Consider the following 19,408-nt stretch of genomic DNA (forward strand, 5'->3'; position numbering starts at 1 on the left):
TATATAAGTGTGTGCGTGTATATGGATTTGTGTGAGAGAGTGAGAGGGAAGAAGAGTATGTATGTGTGATCAAAAGAAAACGATTGCTGGCCACACGAAAAAGCAATCCTTACACTTACAGGGCAGAGACAAGCCATACTTACATTCGCTCGGTGTCGATTGCTTTGTTCTTCTATTTTTTTCGTTTTTTGCCCTCGTTTTCTTTCTAATTCTATTCTATTATTTTTTAAAATTTTTACCTCTTAAATTCCATTAGGCGCGCTCAATCGCGTCAGGAACCATGGACATTGTTAGTTTGTCCTCACTGTATCTCGAAAACGAAATCATAGACCTCTATTTTTTATTACATTTTTGAATTCCTAATCGCAAAGTTTAATAGAAATCAAATTAGTAAATTTTGAGAACAAACGCAATTCTGTAAGTCACATAGAAGTTTCGCTAACGCTCTGCCTCAATTATTGCTCTTATAGTCAAACATAACAAACTGATCCGATCTACAAGAGTCGGACAGAGATTAAAAATGGCGTAATAATGCTCTGGCTCTAACTTCCACGAAGATGGATAAACTCTCTTCCGTATGGCACTAAAAGGAAATCTGACTGCCATACGCAGATACCGTTTACAAAAACAAAATTCTTCAGATATATATGCTTTATCAAAAAGTTTCTTCATATCGATGACTGAGAAGATCAGGAACATTATTAAATGGAAAATTTAATTCAATTATTTATTAGAAAATTAGCTTCACAAAATTATTTACAGAGTGATTTAAAGGAATTCTGTGATTGTTATCCAAGTGTTATTTTGCATCATCATAAATTTTAAATTTAACAACGAAAGTTGTAAACCTACTTACAGGTTTCAGCTTCAGCGTGTTCTTCAGACTATTCGGTATCCGGAATTTTTCAATTGCGAATAAGATGGGTCTTGTGGGATTCTGCATTAGATGGAAACTGCTAAAATCAATTGGAAAAGCTGCGACTATTCCCGAAGATCTTCAGGACAGGATGTCAGATTGTTGATCTTCGTCCCTCATCATCCAGTGAAAACAGTTACAACTGTTAATTGCCTCGCTACAATTAACTTATTTGCATTATGAAATGAAGAGAAATAGCTCATTCAAGAAAGTAAGGTGACCCATTCGGATGGACTCTAGCTTTCTCTCTTGTGCAAATGCGGTACATTCGAAATGTTGAAAAACGAATAATATCGTATTATTCAATTAAGTGTCAGTTTCATTCTGTTAATTATTTATTTAGATTCTTTAAAATGTTCCAAATAAAAATAGAAGACTTTATATGTAATAATTTTAATAACAGTTGAATTTTATTTTCTAAACAAATTTTCAACCTTCAAGAAAAACGCTTGAAAAGATAACATAAAATTTGTTTATTTTTATAAATAAATTTTAAAATATGAAAAAAATTGAATATTTCATGTTTATCTACTTTAGCTTATTCTATTTTCACGATAACCGGGAACTCAATTCGAATATCAAAATCTCATGAGATTTATCTCATTTATGAAATTTTAATATGCCTGTTATGGTATCAGCTTCTGAACATCATTGACTTACAATAAATATTTATCATCCACCTCTTTTTTTAGTTAGTTTGGTTAAACGTTTTATGTATGGCAACTTCCTTATTGATTTAATGAATCTACTATCTAACCTAAAATTTAAAAAATTGTATAATCTTCATAACCATCACAAATAACACGATACCAATATATATATATTTTTAAATTGTACTATGCCATAGAACACTACAATGTAATAAGAATAAATATGTAAACAAGCAATGTTATAAAAATAATGTACATTTATTAAAGAGAGTCCTTTAAGTGTAGATTAATGTGTTCCTGAACTGATTGCTTATCTCTCCCGTATCAGAATCGTGAATCGTTCATTCCGAAATAGACAAAATTATAGTCGATTAGTATACATATTAAAATCAAAATTATATGTATTAGTACTCCGAATAACAAATTTAAATCTTGAGTTACTTTTCTATTTATATTAAGTTTAATTGTTTTTTCTATTATATTTTTATGTCATTCAAACTGTCATAACTCTGAAAAATATAAATCTTTGATATCATTCAAAATCAATTTTAAATCTTGATTAGTGTCAATTGAGTAGTATTGATATCAAATTTTAAAATACTGATTCTAATAATTATAGTATTTCGATTAAACTATGTAACATAAGCTTTCTAACGTTTATAAATGTTATGCTAATGAATTTTTATCAAATATTCGTTAGTTCATAAATAAATTTTAAATGTTTTATTGATAACAAAATTTAATATAAGCTTAATTTTTAAAATTTGTATTAAATTTTGTTATCAACAAAATATTGAAATTTATTCTGAATAATTAATTGAATGATATTTTATTTAAAGAAGTCCAAACTTTTTATTTGGTTTTTGATAAGAATTTTAAAAACTCTTTCTGCTCTAAGAGTTCTTTACAATTATCACAATGGGTCGGCCAGCCACAATAAAGCGGCCGTATGACTAGGGACAGAACCGAGTTATCTCGATCAAATCAAGAAAAAATTTCTAAGATTAAGACCCGAATTCGAACCTGAACGGCAAGATACTTTCTTATTGCATTGGCCATTCTTTTGATAACACTATATCTTTATACTTTTGAGAAATTTTATCAGAACTGCAACTTTTATAGCTGCCACAGAATTGGGATTGATAGAATAAGATAATGCAACACGTGAGGACTCTACCAAGGAGAATGTCTCCTGAAGGACTTTCTATGTGAAACTGGCACTATTTGTGATATACACGTGAAGAACACGCAGAAAACTCCAAGTGGCCAATTCGTTTGTGAAGAATAATAGTTATTTCAATATACAGCTTATGTCTTTTAGCTAGATAGGCCTACAATGATTACAATCTAATCAAGAATCTTTACTTATTATCACCCGTAATTATCCTTTAAATACCCAATTAACTCTAATAAAAAATATAAACGTTTACAATGACCCACCAGTGGCCAAGCGGTTTCGTTCTCTGAACACTGGGAGTTCGGTTGTGAGTTCGCACTTCGCCAGGACGGGCTGCCTACATGGTGTTTTCTCCACGTAGTAATGCCTACACAGGGACCAATTACCCTTAAAAAGACCTCCCGAAAGGCATCCCCCTAGGAAGATCTCCCAAGTGTTGCGTTGCCGTAACTAAACAAGCAATAAACGTTTACAAAACTTCGAATTTATTGTATTCAATGATATGAAAACATAATAGTCATCTTTTAAACACAAATGATTTATTTTAATCGTTATTATAGTTTTTAAAACAGAAATCTATTAGAGAATAATGAGATAAAATGAAGATTATCATTAGAAATGTAAATTATTTTTTGAAAAATGCATAATCCATTATTAATTTCAATGTGTAATTATTGTTGTTTCAAAATTAAGTAATTTTTAATTTTAAAATTATAATAAACTAACATTTTTTAAATAAAAAATCTTGTTTACTTTTTGGTGAAAAAGTGCCAAAATTGACGAAACAGAATCGGTAAAGTTTTTTGGGCAACTATTGAAACCGAAACTTTTACTTTCCGTAGCAAAGCTTTACGAAGAAAAGATATATTTTGACTTGGTGTTTTTTTCGTAAAAAATAAACATACTTTCTGAAAATCCTTTCTTAACTGTAATTTTATCTGAAGAAATGACGAAAAAGTTTTATATATTACTTCTCAACAAGTATTAAAATAAAAATGTACAGAAAATCACAATTTTCAGTACATTTTTCAAAACAGATTCCTATTTAGATATTAATAACCACAATTATTAAAATGCTTTATGTATTTGAAAATTATTGTATCTTGAGAAAGTGCACACATATGTTTTGCATTGCTAAATCTAGCTTCCTTATATATCAAGCATGTAAAATTAATTTTATACCTGACTTACCGTTCTCGGATAATATCTTTTATAATTTTCTCTAATATAAAATGTAATACGCAATTAAGTATACTCACTTAAAAGTTTAAACTTTTATTCAAACAAACAAAATAATTTTGTTTACTTCATTACTACATTCAATCATGTTTAAAGACAAATTCATATTTTAATCTCCTGAAAATTCTCGAACATAGAAGATTGAAAGTAATGTGTTTCATGATTTATCCTGTTCATAAATTAACATATTTTCGACGTCGATAATCATTAAGTGCACAGTCATATGTAAAAGCAATTTAAAGTTCATAGAGAATTTCTATATATGTTTAATATATAATTTTTCTTACAATAATATAAGCTTAATTTTTAAAATTTGTATTAAATTTTGTTATCAACAAAATATTGAAATTTATTCTGAATAATTAATTGAATGATATTTTATTTAAAGAAGTCCAAACTTTTTATTTGGTTTTTGATAAGAATTTTAAAAACTCTTTCTGCTCTAAGAGTTCTTTACAATTATCACAATGGGTCGGCCAGCCACAATAAAGCGGCCGTATGACTAGGGACAGAACCGAGTTATCTCGATCAAATCAAGAAAAAATTTCTAAGATTAAGACCCGAATTCGAACCTGAACGGCAAGATACTTTCTTATTGCATTGGCCATTCTTTTGATAACACTATATCTTTATACTTTTGAGAAATTTTATCAGAACTGCAACTTTTATAGCTGCCACAGAATTGGGATTGATAGAATAAGATAATGCAACACGTGAGGACTCTACCAAGGAGAATGTCTCCTGAAGGACTTTCTATGTGAAACTGGCACTATTTGTGATATACACGTGAAGAACACGCAGAAAACTCCAAGTGGCCAATTCGTTTGTGAAGAATAATAGTTATTTCAATATACAGCTTATGTCTTATAGCTAGATAGGCCTACAATGATTACAATCTAATCAGGAATATTTACTTATTATAACCCGTAATTATCCTTTAAATACCCAATTAACTCTAATAAAAAATATAAACGTTTACAATGACCCACCAGTGGCCAAGCGGTTTCGTTCTCTGAACACTGGGAGTTCGGTTGTGAGTTCGCACTTCACCAGGACGGGCTGCCTACATGGTGTTTTCTCCACGTAGTAATGCCTACACAGGGACCAATTACCCTTAAAAAGACCTCCCGAAAGGCATCCCCCTAGGAAGATCTCCCAAGTGTTGCGTTGCCGTAACTAAACAAGCAATAAACGTTTACAAAACTTCGAATTTATTGTATTCAATGATATGAAGACATAATAGTCATATTTTAAACACAAATGATTTCTTTTAATCGTTATTATAGTTTTTAAAACAGAAATCTATTAGAGAATAATGAGATAAAATGAAAATTATCGTTAGAAATGTAAATTATTTTTTGAAAAATGCATAATCCATTATTAATTTCAATGTGTAATTATTGTTGTTTCAAAATTAAGTAATTTTTAATTTTAAAATTATAATAAACTAACATTTTTTAAATAAAAAATCTTGTTTACTTTTTGGTGAAAAAGTGCCAAAATTGACGAAACAGAATCGGTAAAGTTTTTTGGGCAACTATTGAAACCGAAACTTTTACTTTCCGTAGCAAAGCTTTACGAAGAAAAGATATATTTTGACTTGGTGTTTTTTTCGTAAAAAATAAACATACTTTCTGAAAATCCTTTCTTAACTGTAATTTTATCTGAAGAAGTGACGAAAAAGTTTTATATATTACTTCTCAACAAGTATTAAAATAAAAATGTACAGAAAATCACAATTTTCAGTACATTTTTCAAAACAGATTCCTATTTAGATATTAATAACCACAATTATTAAAATGCTTTATGTATTTGAAAATTATTGTATCTTGAGAAAGTGCACACATATGTTTTGCATTGCTAAATCTAGCTTCCTTATATATCAAGCATGTAAAATTAATTTTATACCTGACTTACCGTTCTCGGATAATATCTTTTATAATTTTCTCTAATATAAAATGTAATACGCAATTAAGTATACTCACTTAAAAGTTTAAACTTTTATTCAAACAAACAAAATAATTTTGTTTACTTCATTACTACATTCAATCATGTTTAAAGACAAATTCATATTTTAATCTCCTGAAAATTCTCGAACATAGAAGATTGAAAGTAATGTGTTTCATGATTTATCCTGTNTTGAAACACTATGTGATCTATTTAAATATTTTATTTTATAAAATAATGTATTAAACGAATTTATCGGAATTTCTACACAAAATCTTTTAATATTTTAGATAGATAATTAGTTTAAATAAGACAAATAGAATATAAATAAATTTACGAAAATTAAAGTTAGAAAAATTAAATAAAGATGTTATTAAAACTCTAATCAAAGCACGATTTAATAAAGACTGATTGAAAATACGATTTACAAAAAATGATTATTTTTAATGATATTTTTATTGTAATTTCTATTACGTTAGCGAATTTCCTTTATTTATAGGACTATAAGGGATTTATTTATTTAAAGTTTTATCTCCTTTATCATTCTTCAGCTAGATAATGAATTAAATGCTACAAAATTATAGAATCTGGATTGGTCTTAATTGCTTAAATTGTAATTCAACTATTTATTTTGGTCTTTTTTTCAAAGTATGATTGTATTAACATGTAATAATTTGTGCAAGTAAAAATTATCTTTGGTTTCCCTTGATGCAAAGACAGTTTTCCCTTAAGTCAATAAAATTGAAGTTATCATTCTTCAGTTATTGTTTTTTATTTGTGATTTATAATGTCTGAAATAATGTGAAAAAAATTATTACACTCACATTAATGTAAATACAATATAGTGCATACTTTTCTCCTAAATAATTATTTAATTTTAGAAAGATAATAAACTTACGTAATTAACTTTATAAGTTTTACTTTTCGAGTTTCAATAATTATTGTATACACGAATATGTTTAAATGCATAATTTCCGACTTTTTGAAAATTCTTGCAAAATTATAAAAATAAAAAAAGGTTCAATTTTTGTATCAATGAATTCGTTAAAGGAAACTATTACTTCTGTATTGTTGAACAAGTCTCATTCCATTAACTTAATCACGCAAGAGATCTCTCCCTCTTTAGCGAACACATTCTCATATACTCTTTATAGCAACAAACTTGATTATATCAATTGGACAGCAACAGAGGAATCATTCTTAAATAGAATAATTCCTCTGCTGTCCTATTGTTCCTCTGTACCTCTGTTTTAAACAAAAAACAGAGAAATGACAAGAGATAAAAAATTTCTTTAAAACAGATATCATGTACAGTACATCAAGAATCATCAAATTATTCTCTAGATTTAATTAAAACATTTTTTCCATTTTATTTAAGATAAATGATTATTTCAATAATTTCTAAGTTTCTATAAGTTTCTCATGTTCTTAAATTAAGTTTTAATATAGCTGAAGTATTTTAGAGATCAATAGCGATAGGCTGATTATTTTTTCATTCAACCAGCGAAGAACACTTCAAAATGGCCATTAGTTAATCTTGATAAATAGTATTCTTCGTTAACAACAATGAACTTTTTGGGAGGCTCAAAACTACAAATAGTGATAAATTGTCTCATCTGAAAATTGTGCTTTAGTTACTTTCAGAAATTAGAAAGTGATTTCTGATAGTGTCGCACGACTAAGTGGAGAAAGGTTTTCGATTTTTTGATAATTTCCTTTATTACGACTAGATATATTATTAATCGGTGTTTTATAAATCGTAATTAGAAAATCATTATACCAATTCGATAAGCACTTAAAAACATAGTTTATTCCCTAAATGTTGAAAGTAAACCATATGTTTTTATTATTAAATTTTAAATAATTTTAAAATAAAATTCTCCAAAGTTGTGTAAGTTTAATTAACAAGCTTTATTAATAATAAAACAGTAAATTTTTCGAATTTTTACAAAATTTTATTAAAACATATGAAAAGGCTACCTAATAAATACAATAATTTTATGTAAATATGTTTAATCACTTTACTTAAATTTTATAAGTTCAAATATTTATATTTAATAATTCTTTCTTTCTGTTTAAAATTAATAATGAATAAGTGTAATATGTATTTACTTATAAGATAAAAACTGATATTTAGAAGTTATCAAAAAGATATTTGTAACATCTCGAAATAAATGGAAAATAATTATGTTTTATATAATAAAATTCATTTATTATTTTATTTTATTTCGTAATTTGCTGATAGAAATTCCAAATTTTCGTGAAATATTCTTCTTAAAGCATATTTTTTACAGTATTTATTTTCCATTTGAAAATAAATTTATTTATGTTTTTTAAGTGAACTTTAATAACTAGGGAAAAAAATAGAAAATGTAATAAACTTAAATCCAGATTTTCTTAAAACAGCAATAAAAATTTTAAATTTGAGAAATAAAAAATTTTTATGGAATATATTTTGGTAGTTTCATCACAATTATCTCTTTTCTTCTTTTTTTTTAAATTATAATCTACAAACTATTCCTTAACTTTTATTGCATTTTTTTTTTAAATTTTCTACATTTAGGCCTACATATAAAAAAAATAATTGAACATTTGTGTTAGAACATTTAAAATTATATATTTAACTCATGAATGAATTTGAAACACTATGTGATCTATTTAAATATTTTATTTTATAAAATAATGTATTAAACGAATTTATCGGAATTTCTACACAAAATCTTTTAATATTTTAGATAGATAATTAGTTTAAATAAGACAAATAGAATATAAATAAATTTACGAAAATTAAAGTTAGAAAAATTAAATAAAGATGTTATTAAAACTCTAATCAAAGCACGATTTAATAAAGACTGATTGAAAATACGATTTACAAAAAATGATTATTTTTAATGATATTTTTATTGTAATTTCTATTACGTTAGCGAATTTCCTTTATTTATAGGACTATAAGGGATTTATTTATTTAAAGTTTTATCTCCTTTATCATTCTTCAGCTAGATAATGAATTAAATGCTACAAAATTATAGAATCTGGATTGGTCTTAATTGCTTAAATTGTAATTCAACTATTTATTTTGGTCTTTTTTTCAAAGTATGATTGTATTAACATGTAATAATTTGTGCAAGTAAAAATTATCTTTGGTTTCCCTTGATGCAAAGACAGTTTTCCCTTAAGTCAATAAAATTGAAGTTATCATTCTTCAGTTATTGTTTTTTATTTGTGATTTATAATGTCTGAAATAATGTGAAAAAAATTATTACACTCACATTAATGTAAATACAATATAGTGCATACTTTTCTCCTAAATAATTATTTAATTTTAGAAAGATAATAAACTTACGTAATTAACTTTATAAGTTTTACTTTTCGAGTTTCAATAATTAACGTAGGTTTATTGTGTATAATTTTAAAACACATCTTATATAATCAGTATTATTATTACTGGAAAGACTAAGAATTAAAATTTTTTTAATGACTTTTAAATTTAATTTTAGTAGTAAAATAAACAATAAAGAACGTTTTTATTTAGAGTATCATATCAAAGTTTCATCTAAGGAAGAATCATTAGAATGTTTACATTTTAATGTAAATTGGAACGAAATGCTTATTTTTTTAAGATTTTATTTAATATTGTTTTGTGAAATCCATTCTAAATTGAAAGAAAAGGACAATAATTAAGAATTTTGATTTAAACTTCAAACAAATATAATTTCATAAAATTTTTTATTTACTTAACTGGAAGAGGTATTCTCATTTGTAGCATAATTAAAACAAAGAATTTTATGAATTTCTTATCGTAATACTTATTATAAATGTTTAAAAAATAATAAAAACAGTTTAAAACATTGAGTAAATGCTTAAATCATTTAAAATAGAAGTTAATCTACTCTTTCAATCCGTGTTAGCAATGTATATTTTTAATATACCTATTTAAGATATTCTTTTTCAGCTATTTTCTAAAGAAGAAACGCATTTCATAAACTTAATTTATAACAAAAAAATAATATAATATGTCTTTATTATTGTGTAATTGAATAATTATAAAAAATTATTTTAACGCATGATGAAGAAAATTTCAAAATAAAAAGTTCTAAATCTTGATATTAATATAATTTCAGATTCTGTAAAAATTAGATATAAATTAACTATTATAAATTAAGAAAATACATTTAATTTAATTTTTTTCATAAGTTTAATCAGAAATAACAATTATTCTATCTAAATGTCATATTTTTGGCACTGTTGAAATCATGAAAAATTAAAGTTATGTATGTTACAATACTGTATTTCTATAAGCATATATAAAATTTATAAGTAATTATAATGCGTGTTTATAAGCATATGTAAGTATAAAATGTATTACTTTTAATTAAAGAGAGCACATTTACACGTAATTATTTATAAATGTGTTATTTAGTCGAAATAAATGCGCTTTATATGAAATTGAATTCATAAATCCAAACTATTTTATTGTTCATTCGATATTACTTGAATATGAAAATCTACTTGAAATGCTATTTATAATTACCTTTTTCTCTCCTTTACTTTTTTTTTTATTAAGAGCAGTAACTCTATACAACGATCATTTTAAATTTTTCTTCCATTATTCTTAAAGACAGCTCCACAAACATTAGCGAAATGTAATAAAAAATAAAACTTTTCAAAAAATTCTCTCTTGGCTTTATTTTCTAAATCAAAGAGAATGAATTGATTGCTGATATCTGATCTTCCAGCTCATTTTAAAGTATGAATTATTTCATGATATATGTTATCATCAAATATTTATCTTTTAAATTTATAACATAGGAATTTTATTGCGTTCTGAATCATTCAAATTGTAAAAAATATTTTCAGTTACTACGTACGATCGTGTTATATATGTTTTGTATAGCATTATTATTTCTTTCCTTATCAATCATATATTGCTATGATTAAGACAAATTATGATTTGGATACATAACGTGCAAAGAACTTGACAGTCAATGAATTACTAACTTTGCTTACTGATAGCATGCACATGACTAATTTGTTTACAGCAGTTGCTTATTCATACCTACGTAACCTATAGATCTTTTCTAAGTAATCGAGTGATCACAATTGAAACACCTCTATTTAACGCTGTCTGGTGATATATGTAACCGTCAATGTCAATACTTAATTAAATTTTGTATACTAACGTTTCCAGACACGCGGAAGAGATTTGTGAGGAAAAAAAATTTAGTTTCAAAACTCATCACTACGGAACTTGTGGCACTGCGAACGGCCAAAAAAATGTAGCCTATGCATAATGTACTGTACACCAATTTTGAGTATCAAACTCCGTACAGTATATAAAATACCATTGGTATTATAAGGATCACCAGCGATGGTCATCACCACTGAATATGCCTTTCGTGTAAAACTGTTTAATGAAAAAAATGCCAATGCGGTGAGTGCGCTCGGAGAGTTACAACACCTTAGAAAATTGCGTAGAGGTATTTCTGATAGGATATAGAAATACAATAAAGTATTAATTACTATTTAATATTAATGTAAATCCATACGTCCCATTAATTTATTACGGAGCAAAGATAGAAAATATCGATAAATTGGCTTCATGTAGGCAATAATCTAATTTCGTTAATACAACGTTTTATGATCCTCAATTCACTATATTCAATGGATCATTAAATAAACTATTGCATTAAATTGAATAATTTATTTCACTTAAAAGATTTCTTTTACAAATATAACCAATAATTAAATTTGATTTACATTTACAACTTTATAGATTATGCTTAGAAAATATTAAAAATGCTATTAAATATAAAAGATTATATTTATTTAGATATAATCTAGATGAATGTTTAGATAAATGAAATGCAAAAGTGAAATGTTCATAAAGAACATTCATAAAACTATCAAAGCAGATTCACTTATCATATCTAATAAGCGAAAAATAGTATTAAAAGCAATAGATAAGAATCATTACTGCAATTTTAAATAACAATTTATCTTTAGTCATTATGAACGGAACTACCAACAGTTATCATTGCATCTCACAATTATAAAGAACTACACAAATATACTTTAACGATAGATAGTTAACGACATTCCAATGGCCATGCGGAGATGTGTGAGAAACATTCAGACAGCCATCAAATTCTCTTTAAGATAATTATAACGCGCATTAAATGATATGCAATGACACCTCTTATATTTGTTATCGAACATTCAGACTTATCTAAGAAGAGAAATAATTGCATAAAGCTAATATCGATCAAAATAATTAAAAGGATATTATTGATTTAAAGAATAACTATAATTTGCTTTAAGGGAATGCATTCAAAACAAACTAACTTTACTACTAAATAGTTGTAGCAGTTGACAATCCAGTCATAGCAGAGTTAGTGTTCATAATGTCACTTTAATTATTCACAACAGCAGTCGATATCAGGAATCATTTGTGGGTGTAGAGTCGACACAGGTGGTTATACAGCGTGCAATGTGTTCTTCGTTGCTACGGTAACAGTTTTATTCACTGTTACCTTATGAATAAATACTTAAATTGAACTCTCTCTCTCTTTCTACCACATATTGGAAACGGTTTATTTATAAATCTGATGCAACATATATTAGTTTCTTTAATCATATCTAAATATGATTTTGCCTTATAAATTTTCTTCAATTCTTTTCAAGTTTTATCTGGTAGATAGCCTCTATCATTATTAATAATATACATAAGATTTTTGTAATATTATTTATTTTTATATATAATGCTAATCGATTTTATCAGTAAGAAGATCTATAATTGTAGTCATTAAGAATGAATTTATTTGTACTTTTAATAAAGGCTTATCTGATCAACAAGAACAAACGAAACATGTTTGATGGAAAAAGGATAAAATATCAAAGAAAGTTTATATCGTACAATGATCCTGGTAAAAACTAAAGGATAAGAAGTTTGGCTAAATCCCAGCTTGAGTTTCGAAAATTCTAGCAAAGGTTTCTTCAGAAGAGCTGTCTAATCCTATTACTGGAAAAATAACAAATTGGAAAAAAATCAATTTCTGATATGAGCGCTCACTAAGAAACACCTAGTAAAAACAATAAATGACTTTTCTAAATTAAGTTAATTCTAATATTAAACTTATGTAATTTTAAGCATTTTCTTCCCATAACTTATTATTAATCATCTAATTAGTTGAATTTATTAAATAATTAAAAGTTTTAATACAAATACCAATTGCCATAGATATCATCAGGAAATGATGATAGTTATTATCAGTAAAACTTTTATGTAGTTTACTACATATTATAAAATTTGGAAGATTCTAATCAGCTCTCGATTGATAATGACTGTTAATCTTAATATGCAAATATTATCAAAGATGATAAAGTATTATGAAAAGTAGTTTCAGAAACTAGTCAACGTGTATTTCTACTTTAATTTGTGCATTTGGGAACGATTGTCGGTGTCACGCACAATGACGCACATAAAACCCATTCTGCTCGTTAGATCCGTCACATGACTCCATATAACCTTAACAAGGCGAAAGAATGATCGATACTATAGTCTCTCATGGGAACATGTTTCATTCAGTACTTTCCAATAAAGAGCCACAAGTAATGATCCTTACCTATTGCAACACCCAGTTTCTGTGACATTTACAGTTCTGAACGAAAGTTCTTGTCTAACCTTTAAGTCTATTTACTTCGCTAATGCAATTTCGATGGTTCAAAGTGCACTATCTTTTTTTATAGAGTTTTTGATTGGGGCAATGTAATTCACACACTAACAGAAATTCATTTAAGAAATTACGTTTAATTTATCTAAATATCCTCACAGAACAAAGTTTGAAACACAAAAAAAAAATCAATAATTTAATATTCTAATATTTTAGGTAGTAGATATCAGAGATTGTGTTTTATGAACATGTTCTGTCACATTGATATATCAACGTAAAAAATAAACGAATATTAAAAAGAAGAGAGAGAAATGGCGAGTGAAAAAATAAACTGTAGAAAAAACATTAAGTTTCTATTGGTTCGTCAGATAGGATGTGATCGTAATGTTTAGACTTTGCCTGTGAAAAGAACAACGAACACTGATAGATAAGGAGACAAATTTTACGACCGGCGTTAGACCGTAAAAATTTATACTGAACAAGGCACACATTCTTTGAAGATATTAAGAGAATGATGCACGGTGTCGACACATCCTGTTTTCTACCGTGAACTTCACGTTAAAAATCTTCATATGAATGTCAACAAATATTTTAATAGATCATTTTCAATTAATTGTTTGGAAACTTTTATTTTTAACAAGAAACTTTATTATTCTTGATAAGAGATTATTAGTATTAAAAGTTCAAAGAATATTATGACATATTTTTCGGGTCTGGCCTTTATCTCAAAAACCATCAATTCAACCAAAAATAAATTATTCAACTGCAATTTTTTTTCTTTTGTTAAATATTCTAAGAAATGGAAAATATATGTATCTGTTTGATTGCAGAATCGATACAGTTATTACATTTAAAAGGCTTAATTAAAAACAATTACGAAATATTTTTAAGAAAAAAAATGAATGTAAAAAGGAGTTATTTAATTAAAATTAATTAAGAGTTTTCATTGTTTTATTTTAAACAGATGTTCTACTTTACTGATAAACACGTTTTAATCAATTAATATTGAACAGAAAAATTAATTACTCTTCATAAAACGACGTAAAACAAAAGTTATCCGATGTTAAATTATCTAGATTATCACAGTATAAAATAGAATTTTTCATATCATTCTCTAGTTAATTTTGAAATTTTTAATAATCTATTGTCCAAACTTTATCTACTTTAAATCACCGAACATTAAGCATCAACGAGTTTGAATCTCAGAATCATCGAATTAGTCAAGCGAATAGGTTTCTGATAGGCATTGTACACAAAGATTCAATGTTGGATTAGCTCAACTACATCATTTACTCCCAGCTTATCTTGTATGTTGAAGAACATTAACCTTGATCCAAAACAGACTAAGAAACTATAAACCCTAAGTAATTTAATCGACCAACCGAAGAAAAATATCTAGAATATTTTATCAATATATTTAATAATTTAACATAAAATATATATATATATATATATAGAGGATATCTTTATAACATAAAAATCCGATAAAAGAAAACAATATAATTTTAGAATTTATAAGAGAATTAAATATCAAATTACCTTAAAAAATTTGTTTAATTTATCTAGCAATGAGTTAAATTACTTCTACATTCAAATTTAAATTTAATTGTATTAGATTTAAATGATTAATGGAAAAGGTTATCTTTGTTTCGACTGAAATTTGGAATAAATCGGAATACTTAGGTTACAAATTCTTAATTCATTTCAATTTTGTTACTAATATATTTTTAAAAAATCTGTAAAAATTAAATTATTGATTCAACATATTATATTTAATTTAAATCTTATAAGAAAGAAATATATTTAATCCTAAAGTCAATTAACATTTTTATAAATAAAATACATTAATATAGTCTTGTTAGCTTTTCTTCCATGATAGCAGATTAAATCTGTCCGGATATTGAATTTTTTTATATTTAAAAAATGAGATGTTATATATTACATATGTATCAGTACTCACTAGGGATTTGTTTTTAATTTAAGCTTGTTTTTCCTAACGCATGTTGAAGTAAAATATATAAAATGATTTTAACATTTCTGTTTAGGTTCCTTCCAATCATCAAAATGTAACAGATTCAATCCTATCGGAAAAAGTAATTTTTTTGTTCTACTTTGTAATTCTTTTAGAAGAAAAGCGCCCGAGGAAACAAATTCTTTAAAAAGTCAGTTGCGTAAATTTTCAAAAGAATATCTAAAACTGAAAAATTAATAAAGAAGCTAACAAATATCTCGAGAAAACAAGCGATGATATAAAAATAACAAAATTCATATATATTTTTTAAATCTTAAGTTCAAATTTACAGGGATAAAGTATTGCAAACTTAATATATTTATATTATAAGATGATAGATAAAAGGATAATTAATTTTCGAATTTAGAAATAAGTGAAACTTTGTGTTTTTTTATTATTAAAATTATTTTTGTTACAGTTTAACTATGTTTATTTTTTATAGGCTACTTGAAGTAATTAATGTATTTATTTTCAGGATTTCATTCTGCAGCATCCCCGAAGCAAACAAATTAGTTTCTGCATCGAATTTCTGCTCTTTTACTTCTACTTCTAACCTAGAAATATTTAATGAGTATTTTAGTATTTCGAATGAGGTAATCTTGTTCGAAGTTCTGTCAATGCTCGAGGCAACTGTTGACACAAAGTTTCGATTAATTAGATAATCATTCTTCATGATTTTCAGTCTAGGTATTTATTCTGCTTTTGATCTTAACTGAGTATCGTCATTTCTAAAATTATATTTATTCTTAGAATCTTATTAGATTTATTGATTAATAATATAATATTTTTATCATTAATTTCTTCGTTTATAATGCCATATTGCAAAGAATTATTTGTAAACTAACTCGGTTTATGTGCTATTGATTGCTTAGAATGAAGAAACGAAAAAAAAATTATTTCTTTAACGATAAATCATTCAGACTATTCCGCATTCATAAAATTTTTCACATGGGTTTTCCTTTTATACTTAAATATACTATTCCTTTGATATTTTTCAACATCAATTCAAATGTTTTGGTTTTATGGGTTTTTTCCCCTCCCTTTAACGTATCTATCACCAACGTAAGAAATGTTCATTTATCTTGATATACATAATTGAAGATTATTGATTTTTAATTTATAACATTTTTTAATTAGTTTTCAAATAGGTTTGTAACGAGTAAAATAATATTAAAATAATGAATGATTCTTTCATAACTTACTAATAAAGTACGGCATTTATTAACAAATTAAAGTAAAAAAAATAAATTATATACGATGTAATTTTTTATACTGTATTTACATTTTGACATAATTAATGTTTTTTGTTGAGCTTTTCATGAAAAAAGCAATGATAGAGTTGAACATAAACTTTATTAATATAACATTAATTTATTGAAGAATACGCAAGTTTTCGTAATATATCTCAAGAAATTTATATCTATATATAAATATATGGATTTTAAAAAATATATTGGTTAATTTAATATGTAAAAATTTTAAAAATTTATTTAAATTGCATTCATAAATTTATCAGAGTTAAATAGTGTTAATACTAAATGGCATCATAACATTACACACGATAAGTAATGGAAAGCATCAAACCTTTGCGTGAGTACTATCACGTAATTCAATGTTTGATTTTGAGAAGAAAATTAAAGGACAATTTTCTCTTTTATATGGTCAACAAGTGATTTATAATTACATATTTATGATGGATGTATGATAAATTTAATATGTTAAGAATAAACAGAATTAAATTTTATAAATTTATAGTAATATTTTTCTTCTGCGTGCTTGCAATCTTTTAAATTTGATATATAATATTCTTATATATTTTGAACTATATTTCCTTTTTAATATTAGTTTTGCTATGATAGATTCCGATGGTATTTATTAGTATTTCGATATAAAACATAAATTTTTTCATAAAAATTTGAATAAAAAAATATATAGATATAAAATTTCCAAAAGAAATGAGATTTTTTTCTCGAAGAAAAACGACAATTTTATTATAGTTGAAAGATTATTTAGTTTTTATTTCAATATAAAACAAAAATTTTATTTTTTTCTCCGTATTGAAATTTAAATATTTTTATATGCTAAAAAGTTTTAAATTCAAAAAATTTATTCGAAAATAAGTTGCATTTGAAGAGCCGTTAATTCTTTAAAATTATAAATATTTTATTAAAAGGTTATTCTTAATAATTACATTTTCCAATAATTTTTTATATTACCTCATTTATGGAGATTTTTGAAGATAACTTGTGATTATATCTTCTTTATGTCCAAATATTTGATGATATTTAAAGCCACATTGGGACGTATCGTACGTATCAATAAATATAAAACTCTAATGACAAACATTATGTATATATATAGCAAACATTTATATACAGCCGGAAGAATTTACTATTAATGTATACGACTGTACAGATGCAAATGTGAATTAAAGAGATGGTTCGAAGTTATTAAAAGGAATGAATTTTCAGTTAGATTCTACTATTGCACGCGATGAAGGAACGAATTGGCAAAAGGAAAAAAATTAACAAATAAGAAATATAAAAGATCACTGACCTTATTTCTAAAACGGAATAACAATCTTACCGTTTGCCAAAACGTCACGGCAACTACTCATCAATAATTCCATTTTCTCTTATTCCAAATCTGAAAAATTAATGTTGCATATGATAAAACGTTATATTTTAATGAATCGTTTTAAATTCTTGCCTACGTCTGTAATTCGTGGATTTTTGTTTGTGTGTTAAAACATGCGAATTCAAAATTACTTAGAACAAGAAAATATTTTATATAATTAAAATAATTAAATATTAAAGAATGGTAATACGAAATATTCTTATTCTGTTCGTAGTATTTACTTATTATTAAATAAAAACATTCTAATTGTTACATAAAGTTTATAAATATAAAAAGTAAATCTGTCTCTGACTTTTCAGTCAATCATTGCTATAACAATTAGAATTTTTGTTTAAATTTTAAATATTTTTTGTTATTTTTCTAAGAAATTAGAATGCATCGTATATATTCACAAAAACATTTTGATTTTTGCTTCTGATGTCACCTTCCAAAGTTATTACATTCAATATTTTAATATTGAATGTAGAGATAGCAGATACTTTCTTTTTCAGTATGTATCTATTTATATACAGGCTACATGTTACAGAAAAAAGAAAGTCGCTGCTTTATATTCTCTCTCTCTTCAAATATATGTATATATAGAAAAAAGTATTGGTTTGTTTGTGTGTGTTTATATATATAATTCTATATTTTATAAAATTATTAGCACTATATAATATGCAGATATCGGTATTTGTAAGAACGAATATTCAACACAGATAAGAGGTATATTATAATAATGTTATATCATGCTATAGAAAAGAATTCAATACACAGCAACAGTGTATTATACTATCACCCTTTAAACTAGGAATATCGTGAAATTTACTTATATATATTGAAAAATGATAAATATTTCAAAAGAAGATTTTTGATGTATATAATAACAAATAATTTGATATAATAAAATTGTATGATAAGATTGAGATAACCTTTGAAATGTGGACATTATTTTTGCTCGTTATTGGAAACCATTTACAGTGTATCATCTTCAATATAAATAAAAATTTATTGAAAAAATGGTATAAAACTGGGAAGTAATCACAGTTTGCATATTACCTTCTAAAATTCTTATCAAATATCCCGAGTTAATTTTAAAGCACTCAGAAAAAAAATTACACTACCCTCATAACATCATTGCTGATAAAGTTATTTCGGTTGGATGTGAAAAATGATTAAACT

Source organism: Centruroides sculpturatus, unplaced genomic scaffold (genome assembly GCF_000671375.1).
Source record: "Centruroides sculpturatus isolate CEXI.00-Female unplaced genomic scaffold, Cexi_2.0 scaffold411, whole genome shotgun sequence".
Lineage (NCBI taxonomy): Eukaryota > Metazoa > Arthropoda > Arachnida > Scorpiones > Buthidae > Centruroides > Centruroides sculpturatus.